The following is a 27,429-nucleotide window of genomic DNA, read 5'->3' as shown; positions in this document are numbered from 1 at the left end:
GACCAGCAGGAGCCTCGGGGCCATCCCTGGACATGGGGAGGAAGGGGCTGTAGTTCCTCTGGGGTCTTGAAGCTGGACCACCTTGCAGGCCTTGGGGGGCCGTGGCCAGGACCCCCTCCTCCAGGCAGCTGAAGGAGTCCCATCTGCAGAGGGAGAGAAAGAGCCCCCACCGGGACAGGAATGTGGACCCTGCCCTAGAGTGTCTCCAGCGGAGCCCAGAACACACACTAGCCTTGCTCCTGCATGTGGCCTGCGCCTCGCAGAGGCCCTGCCACTCACACCCGAGGCCCTCCCCTCGGTGCCTCTGTGGCTCAAGGCCCTGATCGGCCCTCAACCCCTCCAGAGGGTCCCAGAACCACACATGGCAACAGATGAGCCTTAGGACCCGGCAGCCGTGCCGGAATATTCCAAAGGCCCCGGAGGCTGTCAGAGGCCGAGAGTGTGATCAAAATCCCCAAATGTTCCAGGACAGGAAACCAGTTTCACCCTCAGTGCTTCCCCCGCTGACGGCCACTTCAAACCCGGCCGCCGCACAACCACAGACTCGCCGCCGTTCCGAAAACTGCCGCACGTCGTCCCGGGCACACGGCGGCTGGCAGAGGCCCGAGTAAAAGATCGGTCTTCTAGATTAAAGCATGCGTCCTCTGTGGCGGTGCCTTGTTCTGCCCCCGAGGGGAGCGGGCAAGACTGAATAGAGAGGAGGTCCAGCCGGCACCGCGCGGACTCTGCAGCCCCTTCGACGGGCGGGGACCGCAGCCTGGCAGGTGCGCCCGCCTGCTCGGCACCGTGGGTTACGGGGCTGGTTATGGGGCTCCTGTCGGGAAGGGCTGGCTGAGTAGGGAGCCGGCTGTGCAGGTGGTGTCGACGGGACCCGGTGGCCTTGATGAAAGCAGCCGTTGCCTGCGGACAAAGACGATGAGAGGGTAGCCTCTCTCACCTTCTCTGGGGAAACTAAGGCCGCAGGGCAAGGGCCTGGGTGCCACGTGGCACTGTTGGGACCCAGCTCCGGCCTCTGGGCTGCCAGGAGGTGTTCTTCCTGTGCCCCGAGGAAGGCGGGGAACATGGTCATATTGGAATGTGAGCCGTGGGGGCCCCCCCTTTTCCTTTTAAAGTTTATTTATTTATTTAGAGAGAACCAAGGGGGGAGGGGCAGAGAGAGAGAGAAGGGGACAGAAGATCCAAAGCAGGCTCTGCGCTAACAGCACCCGGCCCGACGCGGGGCTCGAACTCACAAACTGTGAGACCGTGACCTGAGCCAAAGTCGGAGGCTCAGCCTGCGCACCCACCCGGGCCGACGTGCACACACAAAGGCCAGGTCCCCAGAGGCAGAGCCTGGAAGCCGATTCCGGGAGAAGTAGGAGGCGCCATCGGGAACTGTCGGGCACAGACCCTGAAGTCTGGCTCGGCGGGCTCCTCCTTCCCACATCCCTGCTTAAGTGTGGAACATTCCGGAGAGCACTTGGTCAGGCAGGGAGCCATCAGCCCCGCGATAGCTGAGCCTGTGTGAGGGTGAGGCTGGCCCGCTCCGAGCCATCCCCGAAATGCCTCGAGGCGAAGGGGGTTGTTTAGATGTCTGGTTCTCTCAGTTCTGCGTGAAAAACTGTCTAGCCTCGTAGTTTTTATTACATGTTTGCTATGTGTGTAGACCTTGCATAGGTGCAGTGAATCCAATCGATTAGCAAAAGTGTATTCCGCCGTAATTTCTAAAGCGCCCCCGCGTAATGACTGTGGTTGAAAGTACCTGAGAAAATGTTAATAAAAGGTTTGACTCCTCTGCACATGAACTGACCTCTTGAAGGTCACAGCTGAATGGAGGCAGGGTCTGGAAACGGGAGGTACCTGGGTCACCTCGGGACATCCTCCCAGCGTTACTGTCTTCACCCCCAAACTCACCTCTGCCCCTCTTCCCCTCCCCTTCTCCCCCCTTCCCTTCCCCCCCTGCTCTCAGGGCTCGGGACCCTGAGGGGAGGGTTGGGCCCCTGGGAGTCCGGAGGGGACACAGGGCTTTAATGCTGAAACCAGGATTCCCGGTCACCCGAGCTGGGGGACAGTCACACCCTGGGACCGTCAGAGGACGTGGCCGCTCTGGTTGGGATTCTGACAAAGGGGCTTGGACTCTGGGGTCCTGGCTTCCCTGACAGTGCCCCGAACTCTCTGGCCAAGGGTGGTGGCCAACCCCTGGCCAGGTCCTCACGCCCCAAGGGCAGGAGAGGGACGCAGGTGGCACCTGTCCCCTGTGAGCGTGGAGCGTGCTGTCCCGGGCGCTCGCTCCGCAGGGCCCGCGACGTTATATACAGAAGAGCTGATAATTAGTCACCAGCACGATCCAGGCGTGGTTCCTCCTTTCCATTTCACGGCTCACATCTCGCCCTCCACTCCTGTACTTCCTTCCCTCCTGGGGGCTGAGATGCCAGCACGCTGAGTCACAGCTGCTTGAGCGAGGACCGCGGCGGGGGGGGGGGGGGGGGGGGGGTGCGGGGGAGGCCTGGTGGCCGGAGGGGAGGCTCGGGGCCCGTACTCAGAGGCCCACTGAGGCCATGGAGGGGGCAGCCACGAAAGTGCCTTCAACCCTTTTAGCCTGACTTTAAGAACAATGCAGAGTCATTCACACGGAATTTGAAAATAAAGAAAATTATAAGAAGCAGAAGGAAGAAAATACACTCAACTCACCACACAGTGAACACTATCAACGCTTTTGGAATGTTTCCTTCCAGTCCTACCTGTTTCTGCACATTGTAAAAACAGAATTAAGTCTGTGTGTGTGTGTGTGTGTGTGTGTGTGTGTGTGTGCATGTGTGCATGTGTGCATATGCATGCATGTATGCATGTGAGTGTGTGCACACGTGCGTGTGTGTGCACGAGTGTGTCTTCTTTGAGTGTGGGTTTCTGCTCGCTTGGGGTTTAGCTCTGTCTACAGGGCCGATGGTTTTAACTACACTTCTGTATTTTCTGCAATCTTGCTGTCCTGGTGTCTGTGGCCTCCCTGGCTGGGGACAGGCGGCCCTCCCCGGGTTAGCCAGCTGCCAGAGACGGCCAGGGCTCCCCCACACCGGGCACCCCTGATGCCCCCACCCGGGATCAACCCCGGGGCACGTACCGGGCAACAAGAGACCACCTCTGCGGCTCAGAACCTGCCAGAATGGCTCAAACTGGCCCGTCCTAGGCTGGCTCCCCTGCCTTGTCTTTCCTGCAGAAAACCCAGCCTTCCCCTTGCTTCTGCCTCCCGACCCGGGCCTGGTGCTTCTCCATGTGGCCCCACGTGGTGTCATCCCCCTTTCTCTAGTACGGAATAAAACATCTTCTTCCAACAACATGGGTCCCTCTTGTTCTCACCTCTGTAAATGAAACCCTGGGTGCAATTCTGATACGGGATGTGCGTGTGCAGCTTGCTCCCATCACTTAACATTGTCACGTGGGTATTTCCCAAGGCCATTGATGTTCTTTTTCGATGTGATTTGTAATGAGCATATAATACCCTCTCCCACGAGTATACCAAAATCCCTTTTGCTATCTTTGGTTTGCTTCTATTTATTTTTAATTACCCTGAGAGGAACATTTTTGTGCATCGATATTTCCCCATGTTTTGGGATCTTTCCCTAAGTCAGGTGACCAGAAATAGATGTGCTGGATCAAAGGAACATTTTCAGGGGGGACGTTCATGCTGACAATGACCTCTGACGTTGCCTGCGTGTCGGCTGGAAGGGTGGCCAGCCCTGAGGATTGTCCGCTATATGAAGCTCACCAGTTCGACAGGGAGAGCATGGTGTGGAGATGTCGTGGTTTGTATTTAACCACTGGTCAGGTAGGGCCGTCCTCCCTGTGTTTTGTGATCACAGGCATTTGCTTTCTAGAGAATTCCTTATGCCCATTCTTGGCCTGTCTTTCACATCATGGTCACCTAACCTGTTTTTGTTTTCACTCGGAGACACTCCTTGCGCACGAAGGGGGTTGGTTGCAGATTTTGAATTGCTTCTCCCCTAAAGCCTTCGTGTGTTGAAGACTTGGCCCTTTGTATCTCAGAATGTGACCTTGTCTGCAAACCGGGTCGTTGCAGATGTAATTAGTTAAGAGGGGTCATATTGGAGAGGGGTGGCCCTGATCCAATACGACCGCTGGGAAATTTGGACACAGACACGTACAAGAGCACCACGTGAAGATTCAGGCAGAGATTGGGGTGGGGCGTCACCTACCAGCCCCAGAACGCCAAAGAAGCCAGCGAACCAGCAGGAGCCGGGGGGAGGGCTGGAAAGAACCAGCTTCACCGGCGCCTTGGCTTTGGCCGTCCAGCCCCTCCAGAACTGAAACAACGACGTTCTGTTGTCCGTACTACTCTGTGGGGCCTTGGTACAGCAGCCCCAGCAAAGTAATGCAGGGATCAGCCCCACGTCTACAGGGCCAGCCAGCACGTTCTCCGACATTCCCACATGGAGGAAGAAAGTCACCTCTGGGGCCCTGGGGAGCTTCTCTGGGGCTGGCCCTGCGTGTCTCGTCACAGAGGTGCTGGGCTGCCCCGTCCCCTTTCCTCCCCGAGAGGAGCCCGAGATGGCCTGACACCCAATAGCCCCTCGTCCCCATTCCCTCTCCCACGGCCCCCGCTGCATTTGGCACCCTGGTGACTGCAGGGGACTTCCAGCTACAGCATTGATCCCCACCGTCCCCAGAAAGGAATCTGGGGTAAAGGGCTGCATACGCCCAGTCCTAGCAAAGTGTCAAAGATCGAACTGCTTTTGCCCACCAGGTTGGCCAAGTCACTGGATGTTGACTAAGGACCCCAGAACAAGGAGCGGCTGACTCCTCGCAGATGATGATACCAGAGGAGCCTGGTGGCGGCAGGCGGCAGAGGAAGGCAGGGGGCGGGGGTGGCGCGTTCAGGCCTGCGCAGGCCCAGGCGGCCTCGGGGGATTGGAACGTGCAGGATCGGAGCCTACAGGACCATCCGCACTCATGCCAAGGTCAACAGTGTAGCAAGGATGTGGTTTCCACGCCCCGGCACATTCTCTCCCTCCCCGCTTTCGCCCACGCCGTGTTTTCTAGGGGTCAGTGGCTGCAAACTCACTTCCCAAGCGCACTGCCGGCCAGCTGCGTGGGACAGCCTGCAGGGAGGGAGAGGGGAGAGGACCAGCTCATTCCGCTTGAGTTGAGTCAGCGGCCACTAGGAGCGCGTCCCTGTCCTGCTCAGGTGGCCCCTCCGTGGCACTTCCAGGACCAATGGCATCCCAGCCCTAACGGCCGGGCAGGGGCACAGGCTCCGTGGCCGAGAGCAGCTCCTGCTGCTGGGATCGCCTGGCCTGCCTGTCCCTCCAAGCCACCTGCCTCTGCGGCCCCAGCACCCGGGTGGCCAGTTCCTGGCACTAACGTCCCTCTGTCGGAACGCCCGCACCGGCTGCTTTTCCTGCAGGGCCCTCAGCACCGTCCCAGACCACGGGGCCGGGGACAGTCAGAGCCCGGGCCATGCCGTCACGCCCGAACCCTGCCACCGCATCTGCCTGCAAAGGCACATGGGAGCGGCCCCTCCCACACCGCCTCGCCCGCCCCCCCCACCCCCCCCCGCAGGTCCACGTGCCCACGTGCACGGCGGCATTGTGTTCAGTGGTGGCTCCCGGGCCCGACCTGTATACCTATGACTGTTATGAGCCACTGTGCGATGGGGAGGGAATCTCCTGAGCTCTGTGTCGCCCGGAAAACAAAAGCGCACGAATAAAAGGGGTGAGACTGCAGGTGTGCCCCTTCATGCTCTTTTGTCTTTTCTCCTATTTGCTCATTAATGCCAGGGTTGCACGTGCACAAGGGCCACACTGCTGGCTCTGCAGGGGGGGGGAGGGGAGGGGAAGACTTCACCGAGTACGCGTCCCGTCGTGCCTTCAGAAGTTTAAAGCACCGCACTAAGTATGCGTAAAAGGTGCTGTTTGTTTGAAGAGTTCAATTTGGGGCGGGTCGAGGTGGGCAGGCCGGTGCCCCAGGAGGGCCCGCACCGGCCCCGGGCAGCATGGGGTGTCGGGACAAGCCCTGGCCCACAGCTGGCCCCTGTAAACACGGGGAGCCGGGCCCCAAGCACCACCCCCACCCCCAGCCTGCCTCCTGGGCCCATGGCCTTGCTGCTCTTAAGGGCGCTGGCTCTCACCGCCCCCGAGGCCCCAGGAAGGTCGACCGGGGACCGGCAAGGGCACCTGCTTCTTTGGTGTAATGAGTGGCTGCTGCTGGGCGTGCGTGCCTCACGACAAGCCGGCGGGGACCCGCTTCAAACCCACACGCTGGCAGCGAGGGACCCCGGTGACGGCGGCCGTCTGCATTGCTACTCCCTGGTGGGTTCACGCCATGCCCCCAAGCCAGCCGGGGAGTCTGAGCTATGTGAAGACGTCCCCACGGGGACAGGCCATACGGCCCGCGGGGAGGGGCTGTGCCCACACCGACCTCAGTGGTCTGTTCCTGCCGCTGGCCCCTGCTCCCTGCAGCCAGCACAGCGGCCAGGAGCCCGTCTTCCCAGGCCCTCTGTGACGGCTGGTCGATGGCCTCCTCCGTGGGCACAGACAGATCCTACAGTGGACTCTGGCCGCCAGAGGCCCGGCCTTGGGTGCTGACCGCTCCTCCCCCGCCCCCGGGCACATGCTTCGGAGGGCCTTGAATCCTGAGATTCATCCTCCAGAAGTTTCTTCAGCTGCACCTGTCTTTCCTGGCCTGAATAATCAAGTGGCAGGAGCAGGGCCCCTCACACAATCTCGAGTCTATCCCCACATAAGTGAGTTGCCACACTAGCTAGTCACTGCTAAGCACATAGACAAGCTACTCCTTTAAGAAAGAAGCCGCCTCAAAGGGAAGGAGCAGGGTGACGACCGCAGGCCGGCAGGTGGGGGGCTTGTCCCCGCAACACCCCCCCGCCCCCGCGAGTGAACAACTTGGGACTGACGGAAACAGCTCTGGGAGGACCCAGGCTGCCATCAAGAAGCTGCAGAAACCCAGAGGGCACAGGAGCCCGGGACAGCCTGTAGCGGAGCAAGCTTTCGCCTCCACCCCTGCGTCCCCAGCCCGGCGCACCGCAGCCCCGAGAGGGATCCCCTTGGCACGACCTCCCGTGGAAGAAGGGCAGCCCTCGTCACCCCACAGACTCCCGCGGGCTCAGCCAGTGCAGCACCCGGGCCACAGGGCTGCCGGCCCGGCCCCACTGCGGGGAAGGAATGAGCCACCCCCCGGGCCGGAGCCCCCACCCACGCCCCAACCCCTGCTCCAGAGCCACCCTACCCTGCACACGCCCACGCCTCAGACTCGGGCCCTGCCGCCACCGCGTGCGGCCGGAGGGGCCCCCTGGCCACCGCGTCTGTCCGCGTGTAACAGGAGTACAGGGACCCCGGCGGCCTTCAGCACTGTGCACCCGGACCGCCCCCGCCTCCACCGCAGACGCCTGCAGCCTCGGCTGTCGTGGCCGCACAGAGACGCTGCCCCACGACCACAGCCCGCTGCGACCCGCCACCCGCCGGAGCTGGGTCCGCCACACCTCACTCAGCGCCCTCCTGCTCACCCGTGGGCATCACTCCTCACGGGTTAGAACGCCTATTACCGGCAAGACAACAGACAACAAGTGTTGCCGAGGACCTGGAGAAAAGAGAAGCCTTTGCTCCTGGTGGGAATGTAAATTCTGGAAACCAGCGTGGAGGTTCCTCAAAGAATTAAAAATACAATGACTTGATGATCCAGCCGTCTCACGGCTGGGTACATATCCAGAGGAAAAGGAAACCATGGGGCACCTGGGTGGCTCAGTCGGTTAAACATCCGACTTCAGCTTGGGTCATGATCTCACGGTTTGTGAGTTCGAGCCTCGCATCGGGCTCTGTGCTGACTGCTCAGAGCCTGGAGCCTGCTTCCGATTCTGTGTCTCCTTCTCTCTCTGCCCCTCCCTCACTCATGATCTCTCTCTCTGTGTCTCTCAGAAATGAATAAACATAAAAAAAAAAAGACAGTGAAATCAGGACTTCAGAGAGCAATCTACGTCTCCTTATTTATTGCAGCTTTATTCACAATAGCCGAGATCCGGAAACAACCTGAGTGCTCACTGAAGGATGAATGGATAAAGATGTGGTTTATGCATATGCTGGCGTATCATCCAGCCTGGCAAGGAAGGAAAGCCTGCCATTTCTGAGAGTGTGGATGAACCTCGAGGTCAGTGTTCTCCCTGAGATGAGCAGGTGCAGACAGGCAAATATGCGTGTGGACCCTGCATGGCAAAGAGCGCCACGGTGGCTCCCGGGGCTGGGCTGCGGGGAGGCAGATACGAGCAGGTGTCGGCCAAGGGTACTGAGTTTCAGTTAGGCAACATGAGTGAGTTCTGGAGACTTTTTAAAAAATGTTAATTTATATATTTTGAGGGAGGGGGGAGATATAGCTCGTGTATGCGAGCGGGGGAGGGGCAGGGAGGGGGAGAGAGAGAGGATCCCAAGCAGGCTCCGTGCCGTCAGTGCAGAGCCCAACGTGGGGCTTGATCTCATGAACTGTGAGATCATGACCTGAGCTGAAATCAAGAGTTGGGCGCTTAACCCCCCGGTGCCCTGAGTTCTGGAGACATAATGTATGACAATGTGATTACAGAGGACAATGCTGTATACTTGAAATTTGTTAAGGAGGTAAGTTTCCAGTGTTCTCACAAGGAAGAAGAGAAGGAGAGTTATTTGAGGTGACAGATCGGTTCGTTAGCTCAACCGTGATTTTTTATTTCACAGTGTATATGACTATCAAAATAAAATCGTATGCCTTAACTATATATAGTTTTTATTTGTCAAAGATTCCTTAATTTATTTTTATTTGATGTTTATTTATTTTTGAGAGAGAGAGAGAGAGAGAAAGAGAAAGAGAGAGAGACAGCGTGGGCAGGGGAGGGGCAGAGAGAGAGGGAGACACAGAATCCGAAGCAGGCTCCGGGCTCCGAGCTGTCAGCACAGATCCTGACGTGGGGCTCGAACCCAGAACTGAGAGATCATGACCTGAGCCGAAGTCGGATGCTTAACTGACTGAGCCACCCAGGCGCCCCCAAATATTCCTTAATTAAGAAAAATTAGCAGTGGCTTGGTCTTAGATGCAAAGCCGGATCCCACCTGAGCCCCTCCTGCCTTTGAGAAGAAGACGCCCCTAAAGAAGCAGGACAACAGGGGCGCCTGGGGGGCTCAGTTGGTTAAGCGTCCGACTTTGGCTCAGGTCACGATCTCGCGGTCCATGAGTTCGAGCCCCGAGTCGGGCTCTGGGCTGACAGCTCAGAGCCTGGAGCCTGCTTCCGATTCTGTGTCTCCCTCTCTCTCTGCCCCTCCCCCATTCATGCTCTGTCTCTCTCTGTCTCAAAAATAAATTTAAAAAAATATAAAGTTTCCTTTAAAAAAATAATAAAAAAAAAAGAAACAGGACAACAAACACAGCAGGACACGAGTCTAAGCCATCGCTTTGGGGATGGGGTGACGCCCGCACAGAGTCTGTGCTCCGTGTAGGGAAGCAGCATGTGGCTCTCTAACACTCGGGCGCGTGGTTTCCATCCAGTGCGTCCTCCCACCGGGGCCGTGGCCCAAGGGACAAGGGGAGACATGCCGATTGCCCCTGCAGGTCTGAGCTGTCTCCTTTCTCTCTCAGCATGAGACTGAGCACTGGCATTTCCCACCCCAGGCGCGGAGAGTTTTCAAACACAGATGCACCTGTCTTCGTGGCCTCCGGTGGCGAGCGTTCTGAGCTCTGCTTCACAGATGGGAAAGCCGTGAGGTTAATTAAACCATTTGTTGCCCCACGTGTCGTCGGCTTTGGGCTGGGAGCCACCCGGAGACCCGCTCCCGTCGACCTTGGCTGAGCAGCACACAGCCGGAGAGCCCCCCACCCCCACCCCCCTGCAGAGCGGCCCCCTAGCCGGCCAGAAGAAGAGGTTGGGGTTAGAGCTGCACAGCAGTTTCTTTCCATTCTCACAATTTATGATCACTCTGTTCCGCTGGGTCCCCAGGAATAAGAAACTGTGCCTGTCAGCCAAATGTACGTGCAGACCGTGTTTCTTGTTAGATGGCCCCGATTATCTGAGAAAATCTGACGCTCCAATTAAGAAAAGGACACGTGGGCATGCTGTGGACAGAGGTTATTTTTGTTAATGTTTTATTTATTTACTTGCATGAAATTTACTGTCAAATTGGTTTACGTACGACAACGATCGTTTTGAAATAGTCAAAAGAACGGGTCAGGCCCATCCGCGGCCCACATGCCTGTTGCAGCTCGGCCTCTGGGGTGCCAGCGGCTTACAGCCCGTTCCGCGTGAGGCCGCCTGTGAGCGGACGGTACACCTGTCCCACCTTCTGACTTGGAGGAGCGGGACGCTGGCTGGGTCCTGTCTCAGGCTGGGTTCCCCAGAAGCACAGCCCGAGGCGGAGTTTGTGAAGGTGATTGGTGGGGAGGCGAATCACCGAGCATTAGGAGGTGAGTTACGTTCCCCAAACTCACGTGCTGAAGTCTCAAATCCCAGGACCTCGGGATGTGACCGTATCTGGAGACAAGGTCTTGAAAGAGGTGATTAGGGCACAATGAAAACATTAGGGTGGCCCTACTCCAACCTGACCAGTGTGCTTATAGGAAGACGATTAGGACGCCCAGAGAAACGGCCGTGTGAGGACACACAGGGAAGGCAGCCATCTACGAGCCAAGGAGGAGGCCTTCTCAGAAGCCAATCCCATCAGCACCTGAGCTCGGACTTCAGCCTCTAGATCGTGTGGAAAAGGTGTTGTGTTGTTTAAGCCCCTGGTCTGGGTTGTTCCGTGGCAACCTTACTCATTCCCATGGGAATGGGGGAGAGGGAGACGGGACAAGGGAGGTGGCTAAGCTAGGATGTTGGCTGCAGAGGAACATTAACCTGTCCCACGGGGGTCCAGACTTTGAGCTGTCCCGCAGGGAGGACCCAGCCCGCGGGACTTCGGGTGTGAGCTGTGTGCACAGAGGACCTGTCCTGCGGGGGCTCCAGGCCTGAGCTGTACCCCAGAGCCCTGAACCCCTTCCAGAGCCGCAGCAGCCTCTGGGCCCCTAGCAGCTCACGGCCAGGGGTGGTGCCGAGGCCTGGAGAGAGGGGTTGGGTGGGACAGCAACAGCACCCACTGCCTCGCACGGGGAGCTCCGGCCGGCCTGAGAGCCTCAGGAACTCATTGATCGCCGCCCCGAGCGGGTTGAGATTAGCATTCGGACACCGGTGCCCAGAGGGACAGCCACCGGTGAGGGAAGAAAAGTGCCCTTAGCACATAGGACCTTGTGGGACCTCGGGGCGCTGGGTAGCCTTTGCACGCGGCTTGGGCAGAGGGCAGCCCCAGGGGATCTAGAACTGTGGCCTCCGGGAAGGGGTCCGGGGAAGCCACTCCTGGGGGCGCGGCCCAGGCCCCGCTGGCCTCACTGCACATTGCCCGCACCTCCTGACCTTCCAATGCCCCCGAAGTGAGTTGCGCACCTGGCTGTGCCCCGTCCCCCAAAACTTCCCCGTCACTCACTGCTGGCAGGGGTCCACTCACCCTTCCTTGTGCCCACTGAGGCGCATCTGGGGACCCCACAAGAGGTCGCTATAGGTGCTGGCTGGCAGGCCGTGTGAGATCACTTGCCTTTTTCCCCATGATGGCAGGACACGGGGCCGGGTGGTGCCGTGTAACCCTTGAGTTCCCACCTAGAGGAAAGAAAATATGCTCACGAGGGAGCCCGGCAGCAGCCCTGCTCCCTGCTCACCTGCTGTGGTGCGTGTGCACACACACGGGCACATGCGTGTGCCGGGCTGGGGCGGGGGGGTCCGACCGAACCGGCACCGTGCCCGGATGGCATTCCCTGCGTCAGGTCCCCCTCTCGTCCACTCGGTATCGTGCAGATCTATTCATCACTTTCTACCTCTGTTTGCTCATCTATAAAATGGGGACACCTGCTGCCTGCCCGGTTGCCATGACGATTAAATGGACTCTCTGCCCGACCCCGGTGGGGAGCCCCGGATGGCTGCCAGCTGACCTCCGTCCACATTCTTCACACGCAGGGGCTCAAGCACTCGGGGGACCCACCACCTGGGCTCCCCGGACCCACCACTCGCCGTGGCTCTGTCACTGGGAGTCAGACGTGGCAGGGCAGGTGCAGAGTAGGCCCAGGTGTCAAAGGTGACGGTGAGAGCTGTGGTGTCCAGCTAGCTGTCCTCTCCCCACGTGGACAAGGCTCCTGGTCGGGCCACGACCAACAAGGAAAGCTCCCGCACTCCTGTGGCGTCTTCGGTCTCTCCCGCTTGCTTGCACACCAGGCTGTGAGCCACGTGCCGTGTTGGCTAAGGCCCTGGAGCCGTGAGCGTCACCACCCTCCCCGTCTTGCAGGGACGGGGACAGAACCCCAGACGAGAAAATGACTCGGTCGAGGTGGCTTGGCGTCCCTTCTCCTGTTGCGGCCCTCGGGATCCTGCTCTGCACACGTCCTGCCCACGCGGCCCCCAAGCAAAACCCAAGCTCTGATGACACGAACGGCTTCCACCCTGGTTTCACATGCCCAAGGCAGAAGGCGAGAGAGGTTCCGTGTCCCTTTGCGTGAGAAGAAAGCAGGAGCAGGACCGTAGCCGCCACGTGGGCTTGGGATGTCTGCCCGCAACGCCCAGACCACCCCTTGCAGACACGAAGCGTAGGGTTTATCTTTACCAAGTGGCCTCTTTGGAAAGACCTGGCGCACGTGGGCAAACAGGGCACACGAGGAGCCCGTGCCAGCCCAGCTGCCCAGGTCGCTGTGTTCAGTGAACGTCCCTAACCTGGTGCGGTGCTGTTGGTCATGGCGGCTTGGGCGGTGGCCCTGCCCGTCGGTGTGGGGCAGCGGAGGGTCTGGCCCTCCTGAGTTCCACTGTCCACACCCAGGAGAGCCGGCCCCGGCTGGGTGAGGTTCCAGGATGGACGCTGGGAGCCCGGTCTGGCCCCGAGGGTCGGTTCCCTGCAGCCTCTTTGTTTATAACGGCCTGGGGTAAGTCCCACGTGCATTCCGGTGACAATATACATATACACGAGTCAGGGAGAACAGGGAGAGGAGCGGGAGGGAAGGTCCAAAAGGTTCGCCGCGCCAGAAGGCAGTGCTGATTGGTTTGGCATTGCATGGAAGGTTTTAAACCCAGCCCGCCAGACAGGCAGGGAGGACGGTCCAGACAGACAGACCTCCCGGGAGAGCGGAGGACTCTCCGTTCCTGGGCATTGAGCTCCAGAGTCTCCGAAACCACTCTCTGTCCTCCCTGGGGGACACCAGCCCTGCCACGAGGGACCTGGTGGGAGAGGGACACAAAAGACGCACGGCGAGCAGATGTCACCCACCCCGGTGAGTGCGTGCCACTGCTTAATTTAGGCTCAGCGTGGAATTCTGAATCACGGCTCAGACACAGCTCAGAGAGGTCGGTTTGTTTTTCAAGGAAAAAACATCCAAGGGGATTTCTCTCAGTGCGTATTTTCTCACGACCCCGGTCCTTCCTCTTGTGTGCCTTTTCACCATGTGTCCCCCTCTGCCGTCACACGTGGCGTCATCCCCCCCCCCCACACCCCGTCGTCAGCTGCTCAGTGAGACTCTACCAGCGTCAAACGCTGCCCCCACCTTCCCCTCCAGGGCACGGGCTCTCCCGCCTGCTGCTTCCTCACGGCCGATGCTCCTTGACCCGAGGGAGCCCGCGGCCCGCAGGCGGCCACCTCTGCGCCTCGCTGCCAGCCAGCCACCCGCACCGCCCGCGGGAGCTTTTGGAGCGGCGGAGGTCCTTCAATCGAGGCCCCGGATGTGCTCCTAAAATTCCGTCCCCGTTTGAAAAAACAGACCACACAGTAAAGGCACTCGGGGACGTGGCTATCGGTGCTTCTGGCAAATTCAGGGTGTTCTTTTCTGGAGAAAAAGGTCCTTTGGAGAGCGAATCATCTCTTTCTAATTCCTGGATTTTGCACGCTAGATCTCTTGAAAGGACGCGTCCCCTTGGGACCGTGTTCATGACAGAGCAGGAGCCGGACAAAGCAGGACAGAGGAGGACCTCAGAAATAGGCACGCGGGCAGCGGCTGCCGGCCTCCGCGGTCACCCTGAGCACGACGCGTGGTGCTGACCTGGGGGTCCGTGTTTGCCACTATTTTCCAGAAGCACTTCCGGGGTCACAGGCCTGTGGGCCTGCAGTCCTGTCCTCTGGCCGTGGCCCAGGACCTGCCAGGACCTCGTTTCTGCTTTGGGAGCTCACCAGCGCAGCAAAGGTGAGGCGCGGGGTCTCCCTGCACTGTTTCCTGGGCAGGGGCTGCAGAAGCAGGAACGGTCACCGCCTTAAAATGACCGATCCAAGCCCAACTCCCTGCCCCCACCCACCCTCGCGCCGCTCGGGTTGAAGCTTCTCCATCAGACAGCAATGGAGAAGAACGGGCATCCCCAGCGGTGGGCCCGGACAGTGACGGCGGTGAGCCCGGGGGGGTCCCTGTTCCACGTCAGGTCAGGGACCACAGAGGGATCTGGGCTCCTCTAGTGGCTGCACCCGAGAAAGCCCCCCGAGGCTGCCGGCCTGCCCGGGGTCCCCGTGGCAGGGCTGGGGACGAGGTGCCCGTTACGAAGGAGTCAGCAAAGGCACGGCACGCAGGCAAACTGGTGATCGATCACCTCCTTCCTCCCCCACATCCGCAGGAGAGAGGCAGGTGGTTGGCTCAGGCCAGCTCTGCTTCCCCCAGCCGGATGGAGCCCTTCCCTGTGACCTGCTTGCAAGAGGAACCCGGGAAGCGAGCAGCCCGCCCGGGGGCGTGTCGCAGGTGGACGGAGACACTCCGCGTGGTCAAAAGACCTGGTCTGTTTGGGTCAAGGACAAACCCACCTGCATTCCGAGGGTTGTGGAGACTCCTGGGGGCCTGGCTGGGGGATCAAAGGGCTTCAGCCCCCAGCTCACTGCTGGTCCCAGGGAGGGTCAGAGGGCCCAGTACGTCATAATACCCCTGCTGGAACCCCACGTTCCTCATCTGCCCTCCCCTCGCCCCTATTCTTGGCAGGGCCGGTCGCCCTGGTAGAGGGGTCCGCTTGTAAGGTGGGTGGGACCAGTCTCTTCCTCCTTCCCTGGGGGAGGACTGGGCTTCCGGCCTGCTGGGGGGCAGGCGTAGCCACCTGGAGGCTCTGGCTGGTGACAGGGACACAGAGAGCCCCCACCCCAGCAGAGGCCTCAAGGGCCGTTGCCAGCTCCAGTGAGCTCTGTCCCCTTGGCCGTGACCCTGAGGAGGCTGCCCCGGGCGAGGGCCGGCTGCACCTTTATCCTGCGTCCCGAAGCCGACCCAGCATGGACGGGCACCTTGCGCAAGAAGGAAAGCTCCTGTGGTCAAGCACCGTGAGTCTGCCGCGGGTCCCTACAGCCTGACCTGCTCGGCTGACCGAGCGAGCACCGCCTTGGAGAAGGAAAGTCAGGTGCCCGCTAGCACCTGCTGCCTTGTTACGCAGGGTCGGGAGCCACTGCAGGCACAGCCAGGGGCCAGGTTCAAGTGGCTCTCACCCCATGGGGTGAGGGCGGTGCACAGCATGCAGGGGGGAGGTGTGCAGCCCTGTAGCCCCCGGCCCCCGCCTGGGGACGCATCCAGTCTCCCTTGGGAGTGGCCTCAACCCTGCAGTGAAGGCCAGGTGGTGCCCGTCCTGCTCCCGGGCTCCGGGCCACGTGACCTGCCCTGGCTGAGCAGAGCCCCAGGCCCGCCCTGGACTTTTCCAGAACCCCTGGGAGAAAGGAGCACGCTTTGCCCTTTTGCCGGCTTTGGAGGATGAAGGTCCCGGGAGGAAGGAGCCGGCACGCGGGGGAGGGGCAGCTGCCTAGTGGGTCTTTTCTCCATAAAGGGCAAGGCGTTTCACTCGTTACTTGATGGAGGGTTTGGGGCCACTGGCTGCTTCTGTCACATGTTCGCCTTTGTCGTGCTTTACATCCTCCTGGAGCTGTGCAAACACTGTGAGCTCAGGGCTGTTGTCAAACACGGACACCTGCCTCCGTGGGTCAGGTCAGGAAGGTGGGGCCGTCCACGACACCTGAGTGTGGGGACACCGACAGGCCTCCCGGCCACTGGACACACCCCAGGGCCCTGCTCCCTGGCTGCAGACCCCGCCCGGGTCCCACAGACCCCGACCCACTTCTTGGCACAACCGGAGAGAGACTGCTCAAGGGCACCGGGTGCAAACCCCCTGAAAGATCACCTGGGGGCTGCGGGAAGCTGGCAGAGTCCTCTCGGCCTGTGAATGATTCATGAGGGCCGCCAGCTGAAGGCCCGGTAACAGCCGAGGGGCAGGGGGGGCAGGGAGAAGGGGACAGCGTGGACAATGTCCAAGCAGGACAGCAGGGGCCGGGGGGGCCCGGGTCTGACCTGTCCGGGGGGCTGCTGCACTGGAGGAGCTTCATGGCCACCGGCCAAGGTGTAGCTGGTAAAGAGTGGGGGCCACCAAGGCTGTTCTGGACCCCGTGGGGGAGGAGGGCCGTTCTCCGATGGCCGGCGGGGGGCCGGGACCCAGTTCAGTGACTCCGGAATCGGATGCTGTCCTTGTTCAGCAAAGCCTGGTTACATGACCAGCGAGTAAGACGCTGCCCTGGGCACTGTGGGGGCTGTGACAGGTGCCAGACCCCTGCCTCGGGGTGTCTGGGCCAGGCAGGGGTGGCCCAGGGCTGCACAGTGTGCAGAGAGACCCCACCCACTCTCCCAGGATTCATTCCAGAGACTGCTGGGTTTCATTTTCCTTGTTCTTGCCTTCTTTCATTACTTTCCAATCAAAAGCTTCATTTAAAAGCACACTCTGAGCTCTGCAGGGAGCAGAGGGGTCAGTGGAGGGCTGGCGGGTGGGGGGGCCGGTGAGCGGGCAGAGTGCAGAAGGCCTGGAGGGCAGTGAAACCGGTCTGCGTGACACTGTGACAGTGGACACAGGTCACCAGCCTTTCGCCTGAACCCGCAGGACTCACACCGGCAAGAGCCTTCCTGGCCTGTGCGCGGTGATGACGTCAGTGTGGGCCCATCCGTCTCCATCACGGCGGATACGCTGCTCGGCCGGCGTGGGGGGGGGGGGGCGCTGCGGGGTGTGGGGACCGGGAAACGGGACATCTGTCCTGTGCTCAGTCTGCTGGGGACCTAATGCAGCTCTAAAGAATAAAGTCGGTTTGGTTTTGTTTTTTAAAGCGTATGCCTGAGAGCCCATCAAAATGCATCTTTCCCTAAAAACTCAAATGCATGTTCACTATTAAAATCCTGTATATTTATTTTAATCTTTAAATTTTTGCAACGTCCCTGTAGTGTGTGATTTGTCCTCATTCTGTTTGGGGAGAGGAACAAGCACGAGGTCCCCTTCCCCCGCCCCCGAACCCCCACCTGGCTGGGCCTCCTGGAGATTCCCCAATACACTCTTTTCTCATGCTACCTCCCATCCTTCTGGAAGCTTCCCTGACTGCTCTATCACTCAGGGCCTGGGCAGCCGCAGACCCAGGTTTTGTGGGCCTAAAGCTTACACTTCGGGGCATCACTCCAAGAAAAAGAATACAGAATTATAACCACAAGGTGTAGGTGCAAACGTGACTATTTGGAACCAGAAAAGAAACCGTAGCGAAAGGATCATATTTTAAATTTCGTATGCATGATAAAGTCAAGGAAAATTATCGATCACTTGACATACCTGTGTAATTCCCTTTTGCCTTTTTTCTTTTTTTAAAGTTTATTTTTGAGAGAGAGAGACAGAGTGCGAGTGGGGGAGGGGCAGAGAGAGAGGGAGACACAGAATCTGAAGCAGGTTCCAGGTTCCGAGCTGTCGGCACACGGCCCGATGTGGGGCTTGAACTCATGAACCGTGAGGTCTTGACCTGAGCCGAAGTCAGATGCTTAACCACCTGAGCTCCCCAGGTGCCCCGATAATTCCCTTTTTTCTACAGTTCAGCTGGATACTCTGATTGTCTCTTCATGTGGCCGTGATGTCATAACATTTCCTATGAAGAGAATAAAAAGATAATTCAGGCTTTTCTGTTGCACTGTTGATCAAAATTTGCTTCTAATTATTTGTAGGAAAGTTTCTTTACTGATGATGTTGAGCATATTTTCAGGATAATCAAATTTAGGGAACCCTCTGCCGAGGTGTTCTGCTTGGTATTTATACGAGCTGTCAGGTTTGGAGAACGTTCCACAGACTTCCCCTGGCCGCATTCCCAAGCTCTCACAATTCCAGGACCAGGACTCACCGGACGTGCTGGTGTCCTGACCCGACCTGACCTCTGGCCCTGAGGCCAGGGTGGCAGAGGGCAGGAGTTTCCAGATGCCCACGACCCAGGTATGCTGCCCAGAGGTGGCCGTGAACCATCAGAATAGACATCCACTCCACCCGAGCTAGACGTGGCCCCGACTCTATGCCTCCCAATGCCTGTGGCTCTTGCAAGTCCCCAGAGGGGACATGCCTGGGGTGGGGAGGGGCCCAGAGCCCATGCTCCCCCTGCCAGAGGCCCCTGCCCCCTGGGGGGTCTGAACCCCACATGCTAGAGGAGGGTCACCCAGAAATGTGCAGCTAGGGAGAGTTCCCGGGGTGTGGGGACAGGCCAATCCGAGGCTGTCTGCAAGGGACAGGGGTCTAGGGGACTTTGCTCCTGGCTCTTCAAGGAAACCCCAGCCCGGGTCTGCGGGTCGCGCGTCGTGGGTGTGTCTGGAGCCCCAGCCCAAGTGTGGTCGTGACAACACTGGTCACCCCAGGACGCCCTCGGGAAGGGCCACTCTTGTTCCCTGCTGACACCCCTTGAACAAGGGTGACAGTCACCCACACAGAGCGTGAGAAGCTGCTCCCTGCCCCCGAGAGCTGTGTCCCCCGCCCCTCCCCAGCAGCAAAATGTTACTGGTCCCTAGGGTGAGTCGGGGTGGGGGGGATGGGAGCACGCACTGTGCAGAGAGAAAACTCGGGCGGGAGCTTCACGGGCCTGTCCCCCCAGGCCCAGGGACAGTGTCTGAGCCGGGAAGGGAGGGCCGAGGCGGGCTCCCTGTGGCGGGTAGGAAGGCAGGACTGGCCGGCACTCTGGTTGAGACGCAGCGAGGCAGGTCATGAGGGCAGGCATGGTGCCCGCGTGAGAGGACCCGTGGTTCCCTCCCTTCCCGCCCCAGCCCTGTCAGCGAGAGCCGCCCCCCTCCCCCACATCCACGCTGGGGCCTCGCTCTGTGGACACCGCCTGCTGCAAAGGCGGGTCCCGAGCAGGTGACGGCCCCACCCTCTGTCCCTGCCGCCCCATACAGCGCGTACGGGTCGCGTAGGCTCGGTTCTCTCAGCCACTCGGCAGAATGAACACGTGCCGTTTAGGGCATCCTCTTGCGTAGTCAATCAACAAACACTCCCGTGTGAATCTCCTGCACAGGCACTGGTGGCGAGGCGGTGGGCAGAGCGGACAGCCCGCCTCGGAGAGCCCGTCGTCACAGAGCTGATGCCGACCCCCGCGGCCGCTCACACGCACAGGAACACGTCGTTGGCAGCTGGAATGCATGGCCGCTCCAGGGCGAAGACGGGCCGGGTGTTGGGTGGGGGGGATTAATCACATCTTCCCGGCGACTGACACCTGAGATCTCAGGATGGGAGCTAGAAGGTTGGAGGTGTGGCGGAGGCCGAGGGTGAAGGAAGGGGAGCCAGCACTGGCAAAGGCCCTGTGGTTGGGTGGGGGGAAGGGTTTGTCAGGAGCGGAGAGGCCGGTGGCCGGCGGGCAGAGAGAAGCCCATCGGGCGGGGCCGAGAGGGGCTTTACCGCAAGTGTGGTGGGCAGCCGTCCCCGTCCGTACGCTCTGACCGCCCTTCAGGATGCCGGCAGAGCTGCTCTGCAGATGTGCTCAGAAGTCAGGGAGTGCCGTCCTGGGCGCCCCAGCTGAGAGAGCGCCCAGAGGCCCAGGGGAGGATGACGAAGGCCTGGCCGGGTGTCGGTGGGGCAGCGGAGGGCACACAGTCCCATGCGTGTGACTTGGTCCGTCCTGGGTGCAGGGTAGGGACGAGGGAGGGGTCCGGATGTGCCTCTGCTTCTATTATTTTGAGTTTTTAAGTTTATTTTTTAATTGTGTTTATTTTTAGAGAGAGAGAGAGAGAGAGAGTGAGCAGGGGAGGGACAGAGAGAAAGGGAGACAGAGAGAATCCCAAGCAGGCTCCGCACTCAGTGCACAGCCGGACACAGGGCTCCAACTCACGAACCGTGAGATCATGACCTGAGCCGAAATCAGGAGTCAGATGCTTAACCGACTGAGCCACCCAGGTGCCCCAGGTTCTGCCTCTGCTTCTAGAACAGCAGGCTGGGAAATGGGAAGCAGGGCCCTCGGCAGTCACAACAGGTAAAGTCATGCTAAGGTAACAAGTAGCCCCAAGTCCCCCAAGGCTTAGGCCCCAGATGTATCTGTCACTCGTGGGACATGCCCATCACGAGGGACCCTCCCGAAGCTCACATGTCGCCCGGCTCACTCCCATTGGCTAGATGAGTCACCGTGACAGGAGGGGACAGAGAGTGGGAGATTTGTGCGAACCGCTCCCGGGGCTGTGGAGTGTGGGCGGACACAACCCCCGTCGGTTTGGGACACTCAGGCGAGGGGCCCTGAGTGGACCGACCCCAAGGAGGCCGGTCAGAGCTGGGGACCCTCGGGCCCCGACAGGCACAGCCTGTGCTGACAGCTCAGAGCCTGGAGCCTGCTTCAGATTCTGTGTTTCCCCCTCTCTCTGCCCCTCTGTCTCTGTCTCTTCTCTGTCTCTCTGTCTCTCAATAACAAATAAACGTTAAAAAAATTAAAAAAAAACAAACAATGAAAGCCAGAGGCAACTTAATACACCTTCAAAATGCTGATGGAAAGAACTTTCAACCTAGAATTCCATACCCAGTGCAAACATCCTTCGAAAATGAATATGAAAACGAGGTTATTTTCAGACAAATAAAAGCTGGAAGAATTTATCAGCAGCAGACCTACAGAACAGAAATAATACCAGAGGAAAGTGATCCCAGATGTGAGCCTAAGTCTGTAGAAAGGCAAAGACAGAGCACCAGCAAAGTCTGGAAAGGAAGAACAAAGGAGGAAAGAGAAGGTGGCAATAGCAAGACTGAAGGTCTGAACCCGGCCATATCACTAATTACATTAAATGTAAATGGACTAAAGACTCCAGTGGAAAGACCGAGCTTATCAGATTGCATAAGAACATCAAGACTCAACTGTATGCTATTGCCAAGAGACACAGTTTAAATATCAGAACACAAAGAGATTGAAAATATCGGGTAGGGAAACGCACAGTGTCACACTCTAACCACAGAAAGTGGTGAGGGGCGCCTGGGTGGCTCAGTCAGTTAAGTGTCCAACTTCGCTCAGGTCGTAATCTCACGGTCCATGAGTTCGAGCCCCGCGTCGGGCCCTGTGCTGACAGCTCGGAGCCTGGATCCTGCTTGGGATTCTGTGTCTCCCTCTCTCTCTGCCCCTCCCCTGCTCATATTCTGTCTCCTTCAAAATAAATAAACATTAAAAAAATAAAAAAAAGAAAGCGGATGAGACTATATTATCAGACAAGTTGACTTCAGGACAAGAGCATCACCTGAAGTTTCTACATAAACAAGGTGTTGGCTCATCAAGAAGGTGAGGGAGTGGAAGAGCTCAGGATGTTTGCAGAGATGTTTACAGATGTGGGCATTTTGCAGACCAAAGACAGAATGAGTGATGTGGCTCAGAGTCCCAGGGAAGAGGGAGGCTTAGAAAGGAGAGAGAGAGAGACACAGAGAATGACCAGCAGGCGAGGAAGTGTGGCTGAAGGCAGAGAATGGGTCAGCAGACTGCGGTCTCATTAACAAAGTACATGCCGAAGCTGTTTTCTGGGAGAGTGAGGTAGGTGGTCCACGGGGTCCTTCGTCTGTGGGCATAAATGGGAATAAGGAGGGAGGGTGCCAGGACACGATCCAATAGCCCCTCTGTAAATACTTCCTGGTACCCATTATCAGCAGAGGGCTGGGGGCCAGGACCAGGTGGAAAACTGGATGTGGGCACCAAGCTGATTCACAGCTGAGTCCCTCCACCCCCAGGCTACATGCAGGAAGGAGCCTAGCTGTGCTGTGTGACCTTGGGCGAGCCGTGGTCTCTCTGGGCTTTGGTTTCCTCAGCCAAGTACGGGGGTACTTCCCCTGGCTGGAATGGTGCCCCGGTGGCTCTCTCTGCCCAACAGCACTTGACCCCATCAGGAAAGCAAGCAGGTCTGGTCACTGGCCCACACCTCCCGGGACAGCCCTGGTCAGGCAGTGAGGCAGGTGAGGCTCCCCTGTGCCGAGGTGGGTAGGCCTTGTGGGAAACGGAGTAGATTGGATGCGGCACAGAGTGAGAGCCAGAAACACAGCTCTGGCTGATTGGAGACCCAGGACTTTGTGCTTGTTGTGCAAGAGGAAAGCCTAGTTCTGTGTGTGTTGGTGTGTGAGGGGCATGTGGGGGCGTGTCCATGGTATGCGTGTCACGTGTGTGTGTAACGCACGTGCACACAGGCTCTACCTGCACACAGACCTGTCTTCCCGATGCCCTTCCTTCTCTCAGCCCTGCCGGCGGCTTTCTGGGCTTCCAGCTCCTTCTCTGAGAGGGTGTGCTCGCTGCAGAAACCGGGCAGGCAGGAGAGGGCTTCTGTCGTCAGGATGGGGCTCCTCCCAGCGCCCTGGCCGCTGGCCCTCGGGCCCCACCGGGCTGCCTGCTGCCGGGCGGGGCGGGTGCTCTCTGGCTGGCCCTGAGCCTAGTCGGGCGGGTGCAGGACAGACAGACAGTGGACGGCTCGGGGGGGTCCTGCAGGGCAGCTGAGACAGTTGTTATTTCGGCCCACCTCGCCTGCCCCCTTCCCTTCTGTTGGCTGCCTGGACCGTCCCAGGGCTCAGCTGCAGGGCCCTGGACCAGGCCGACGGAGAAGCTTCAGAAGGCGCGGCACGCGCAGGGACGCGCCGACCCCACGTGCGGTCCACCCCTGCTTCCCTTTCCAGGGGACTCGATCTCAGCAAACTGGGGAGCCCCACGCTCCAGGGTACCCCAGGGGGCAGGCGCTGGGCAACCCCACACAGGTCACTTAACACGCTGAGCCCCAACCACACAACAGGGGCCCGGGGGGTGGGGGTGGCCCACGGCATGAAGCCCCCAGCACAGCACCAGGTCAAGGAGCATTCGCTGCCCCTTCCGTGTATCAGACGGAGTGACAGGGGCCCCCGGGCTGGGGGACCTGGCAGAGGAGACGGGGGAGGGGCCCTGCACTCTGCATGTCTGGGATCGTGCTGTTCACAGGCCTGTGTCTGTTCACGGTGCGTCTGAAACGCGGTGTTCAGGTTGATGTTCCAAGAGGGGTTCAGAGAAACATCGGCGGGAGAATGGGGCGGAGTCGCGCTGAGAGCCGGGGAGGGAGCGTCTAAACCAGGCAGGGCTGGTGTGATCCCGGGGAGTCTGGGCCCAGGGCCGGGCGGCGGGCGGCCTCATCCATCTGGGATGAGGGGCCACTGTGGCCACTGCTGCAGCGCCGGGACCCCCAGACCCCTTCTGTGAGGACCCACACCAACCCTTTGGTCCCTCAGAAGCCGCCGGGCATCCACAGCACTGCCCGGTCACTGCCCCGGGGCGGAGGCCAGCGTGGGGCCGGCAGACGGGCAGTGGCCGCTCTGTGTCCCTCAGGACTGCCCTCCTGCTGTGCCGGGGGCCCTGCCGCCGTCCGTGCGGGGTCCTGGCCCGGGAGGGTCAGGCCCCTTCCGTGTACTGGTGTTTATCGGGCTTCTGTCAGCGTCTGCCAGGTGCTGGCCCGTGGCTGCGTGGGGTTCAGGCTCCGCGGGGGACGCCCCATGCAGACGACCACGCACACCCAGTGTGTGATGTGTGTCCCGTCCCTCGAGGGCAGAAACCAGACCTCAGGGCACAGCGAGGGAGATGCTTGTCTTGGTGCGAAATCCAAGTGGGAGTCGCTAAAAACTCACTGATCAAGACGAGCACCATTTTAGCCCAACCCTCTTCGAAGCCAGAATTAATTCAAAATTCCTGATGAACGAAACATCAAACGCCTAAACACAGGCGGGGTCCCCGGGGCTGGTGCTGCCCCTCGTGGCTCTGGACCCGCCCCTCCTGCGGCCGCCCGGCCACCAGCCCACGACCTGTGGGCAGCGGCGTCTCAGGGGTGGGGGCACCGGAGGGGAATCCCTGGCAGGAAGAGACTCCTGCGCCCAGGCTTCCTCCGGAGGGAAAACAACATTCCAGGGATGTGGTGAGGAAGTCCCTCCTCCCGGGACTTTCCCGAAGAGCCTGGGCAAGTCGGCCTCCGCAGGTGGCACGGGGACAGGGGCACGGGGACGGAGCCCTCCGCCCTCTCTCCCTGGTGGAAGGCGGCTCCCGGGGCCCCGGAGGCCATGCTGCCCACACACACAGAGGAGGCGAAGCGGGTGACGGTGGAACCAAGTAGTGTCTTCTCACACGCTGCCCCCTTTGCACAATTACCTGCGGAGGTTGACGGTTAGCCATGAGAAAGCAGAACGTCGTTCCAGAGCATCCGATTGCATTCTCTTTATTACGGGTCCTCAGCCGTCACTGCTGCTGCTGCGGGTAGATCTGAGGAAAAGGTCAAAGTTGCTTCCAGATTTCTCCAGCTGGGAAAGGCCCGGAAAGTCCCTTCCAGTGGCAGTTGGTTGGGTCTTGACTTGGGGTGGGGGTGGGGTGGCTTTGCCAAGCGTGGGCCTGACAAGAAATGGCTGTTGCGTGCAAACCGGCTCATTTGAGAAGCGTTTAACCAAGGAACCGTGGGCAGGAGTGTAGACAGACCTTAAGAAGCAAGGCGGGGATTGGGGGCTGGGGGTGGGTGGCCTGAGTGTGTGCTGGGACGGTCAGGGCTCTCCAGGAGAACAGAACTGACGTGGAAACGTGGGGTTCGGAGCGAACAGCCAAGGAGGAATTCCCGAGACGTCTTCCGTGCAAAGAAAGAGGTGATTTTATTAAAGCAGGGGGACGGACCCGTGCGCATAAAGAGCTGCACTGGGGTTGCGAGGAGGGGTTCAGGTTGGGAGGGGTTCAGGACAGCACAGGCCTCCCGGGAGTTTTGGAAACAAGGCTTCCAGGACCCGGAGGGGCTTGCTGTTGTTGGGAAAAGGTCATTTATTACTGTTTAGTCAAAACCCCGTCATGAGACCCTTCAGATGGAGATCAGGGGGCCACATGCTTGGAGGACGATTGCCAGCATGTATCTTGGGGTGGGGGGTGTTGAGACAAAGGAAGTTTCCAAAGGAATCTTTATTTGTTAAAGGAGACTCACAGGACCCTGGAGAGGGGGACAGTGTCAGGCTAAGATCGACTTTTGCCCCGAGCAAAGTGTCCTCATCCAGGCCGCTGAGCTCCCGGGGGAAGGTCACCCTGCCTGTCCCAAGGACTTGTCAATGGGCTGTACGTTGTAAGGAAATTTGATTTGTTTCTTTGCCTCTGTTTCCCACAGCAAGAACCAGTAGGTGTGGGCGCACGCAGGGGAGAGGAGTTACCCGGGGCTCTGTAACAACTACCCCAAAACTAGCCGTTTTAAACAACAAGCGTTTATTACCTTGTGGTTTCTGTGGCTCCGGGATTGGGGGGGTCTGACTCAGGGTTTATCACGAGGCTGCAGCTAAGATATCAGACAGGGTGGCATCACGTGCGGGTGTCACCGGGGCCGGAGGGTCTGTTTTCGAGAAGGTGAGTTCACACGGCCGTTGGCAGGGCCCTCGGTGCCCGGCCACTTGGCATCTCCGAAGAGCCACGCGGACGTCCTCACAGCATGGCGGCCGGGGTCCACCAGGGTCAGTGATCCGAAAGGGGGTAAGGTGGAAACCACAATGTCACCTGTGACCTCGTCCCGGCTGCCACTCACCTTGGCACAGAGCAGCCCAGACTCCACAAGGGCACGGACACCAGGAGCCGGGGACCGCGGGGTGGCATCTGGGGGCCTAGCGAGGGCACGGTGAGAACGGGATTGAGAGGGAGGTGCTTACCAGAGCCCCGGAGTCGGTGACTGAGGTTGTAAATGGCAGTGGAGCTAAGCAGCCCCTGACACCCCCACTCCCCTGCACCCCACTCCGATCCTGAGAGGCCCCCCGGGGACGGAAACCTCCCTGCAGGGCTTTATGCGTGATGACTCACGAGGGCAGGCCACGAGGCTGGGGGCATCAGACCTGGTGGCGCCTGGGCCGGGGGCAGCCGGAGCCCCGTGTGACACAGCCCGGCTCCGGCCAGGGGGGCCATGGGCGGGATGAGAAGCTGCTTTAGACAGAGGACGGCACCCCGACCACCCAAAGTGACCGGGTGTGGCGGGGCCCGCGCAGGGGAGGAGGCCGCAAAGCATGATCGGGAGGGGCTGTTGGCCCCAACAAAACCGCTCTGTGTTCACCCCGAGCTGGGGCTCCGAGACCCGTCCTGCAGAGAGAGAACACGTGCGCTGTGGCCTCGCCGCCTTTTCTGCGGTGGCGTTCCTCACCCTCGAGACTCCAGAGAACCCGTTACAGTGGGTGGGGGTGCACTTGTCTGCGTTTTTAGCCTGGGGAAGGAAAGGAGAGGCTGAGGGCAGAGAGAGCTGCAGACCTGCGTGAATGTCACGCACGGAGGTTCCAGGCTCCCCGGGATCAGAGGACGTCAGGACCCGATGCATCCCCGCCCTGGGGGTGGGCTCAGCAGAGGGAGAGCCTTGGAAGCAGCCAGCCCCAGCGATGGCGGCGGGGAGTGTTGGGGGACGCTGAGGAGACACACGGCTCGTCCAGAACCGAATCCACCAACCCCTTGCCCGCCCCTGAAAGCAGGGAGGTTCCGTTGACAACGGGGGCACGCAGTGGGAGCCATTTTAATACACATCCTCACAAAGACCTAAGCCCCTTCTTCCAGAGTCGGGGACACGGTAATTTGGGAAGCTGATTCAGACGAACGCAAGAAGAAAATCTGTCAGCTTACATACTGCATCGCCCGGGGCAGCTTCAGGCATGGCTAGATCCAGGACCCCACATCATGGCCTCAAGGCTCTGATTCTCTGCCAAGGCTGGCGTTGGGTGTCTGGGATGACCACAGCAGACAGCCTCCAGCATCTATGTGGCATTTTCCACCCCACTGTAGGCCGTGGGTTTTGATTTGGAGCTGAACACTGTGATAATTGTGGGAAGGGCCTCAGGGGCCAGGAAAGCCCGCCCACCCCTGCCCCCTGTCCGTTCTGCTGCAGCTTAATCCTTCATCTTGAGGCCATCAGAGGAGGAAGAGCCGGACCTGGGCAGCCGAGAGGTTTCCCAAAGATGACCTTTGTCACTTTATAATTTCCCCAGAGCCCACGTGCCCCACTCTCTAAAGCCAAGAAGCCCCTACGTGGGAGAGGGGCAGTTGCTAGTCAAGAAAGATCGTACCCATCCATGTGCCAGGCATTGTGCAGGGGGCCACGGGTACAGAGACACTTAAAATGCACAGCCTTCTCGTGAGGAACTCACCCGGCCCGCTGGGGAGACTGCCCAGCCTCCCTCTCCCCTTGGCC

The 27,429-nt window shown here is 59.7% G+C and overlaps 1 long non-coding RNA gene across 4 annotated transcripts; it reads right to left on the bottom strand.

The window, feature by feature from the left end:
* Positions 1 to 17,428: 17,428 nt before the first annotated feature.
* LOC132684041 (uncharacterized) lies at positions 17,429 to 26,731 on the bottom strand. 4 transcript variants are annotated; one of them, XR_009612541.3, is made up of 5 exons: positions 24,402 to 26,731; positions 22,455 to 22,674; positions 19,697 to 19,916; positions 19,205 to 19,599; positions 17,429 to 17,915 (listed from the first exon to the last, which is right to left on the bottom strand). It is a non-coding gene; the product is annotated as an uncharacterized LOC132684041 (long non-coding RNA). The 4 variants fall into 4 exon arrangements; XR_014138154.1 differs by having other exon boundaries at positions 22,455 to 25,335; positions 25,489 to 26,731; XR_014138153.1 differs by having other exon boundaries at positions 22,455 to 26,731.
* Positions 26,732 to 27,429: the final 698 nt, after the last annotated feature.

This window comes from Panthera onca, chromosome C2 (genome assembly GCF_046562875.1).
Source record: "Panthera onca isolate mPanOnc1 chromosome C2, mPanOnc1 haplotype 2, whole genome shotgun sequence".
NCBI classification, from domain to species: domain Eukaryota; kingdom Metazoa; phylum Chordata; class Mammalia; order Carnivora; family Felidae; genus Panthera; species Panthera onca.
Note: the sequence above shows the minus strand (reverse complement) of the source record. Positions and strands in the feature narration are given on the sequence as shown.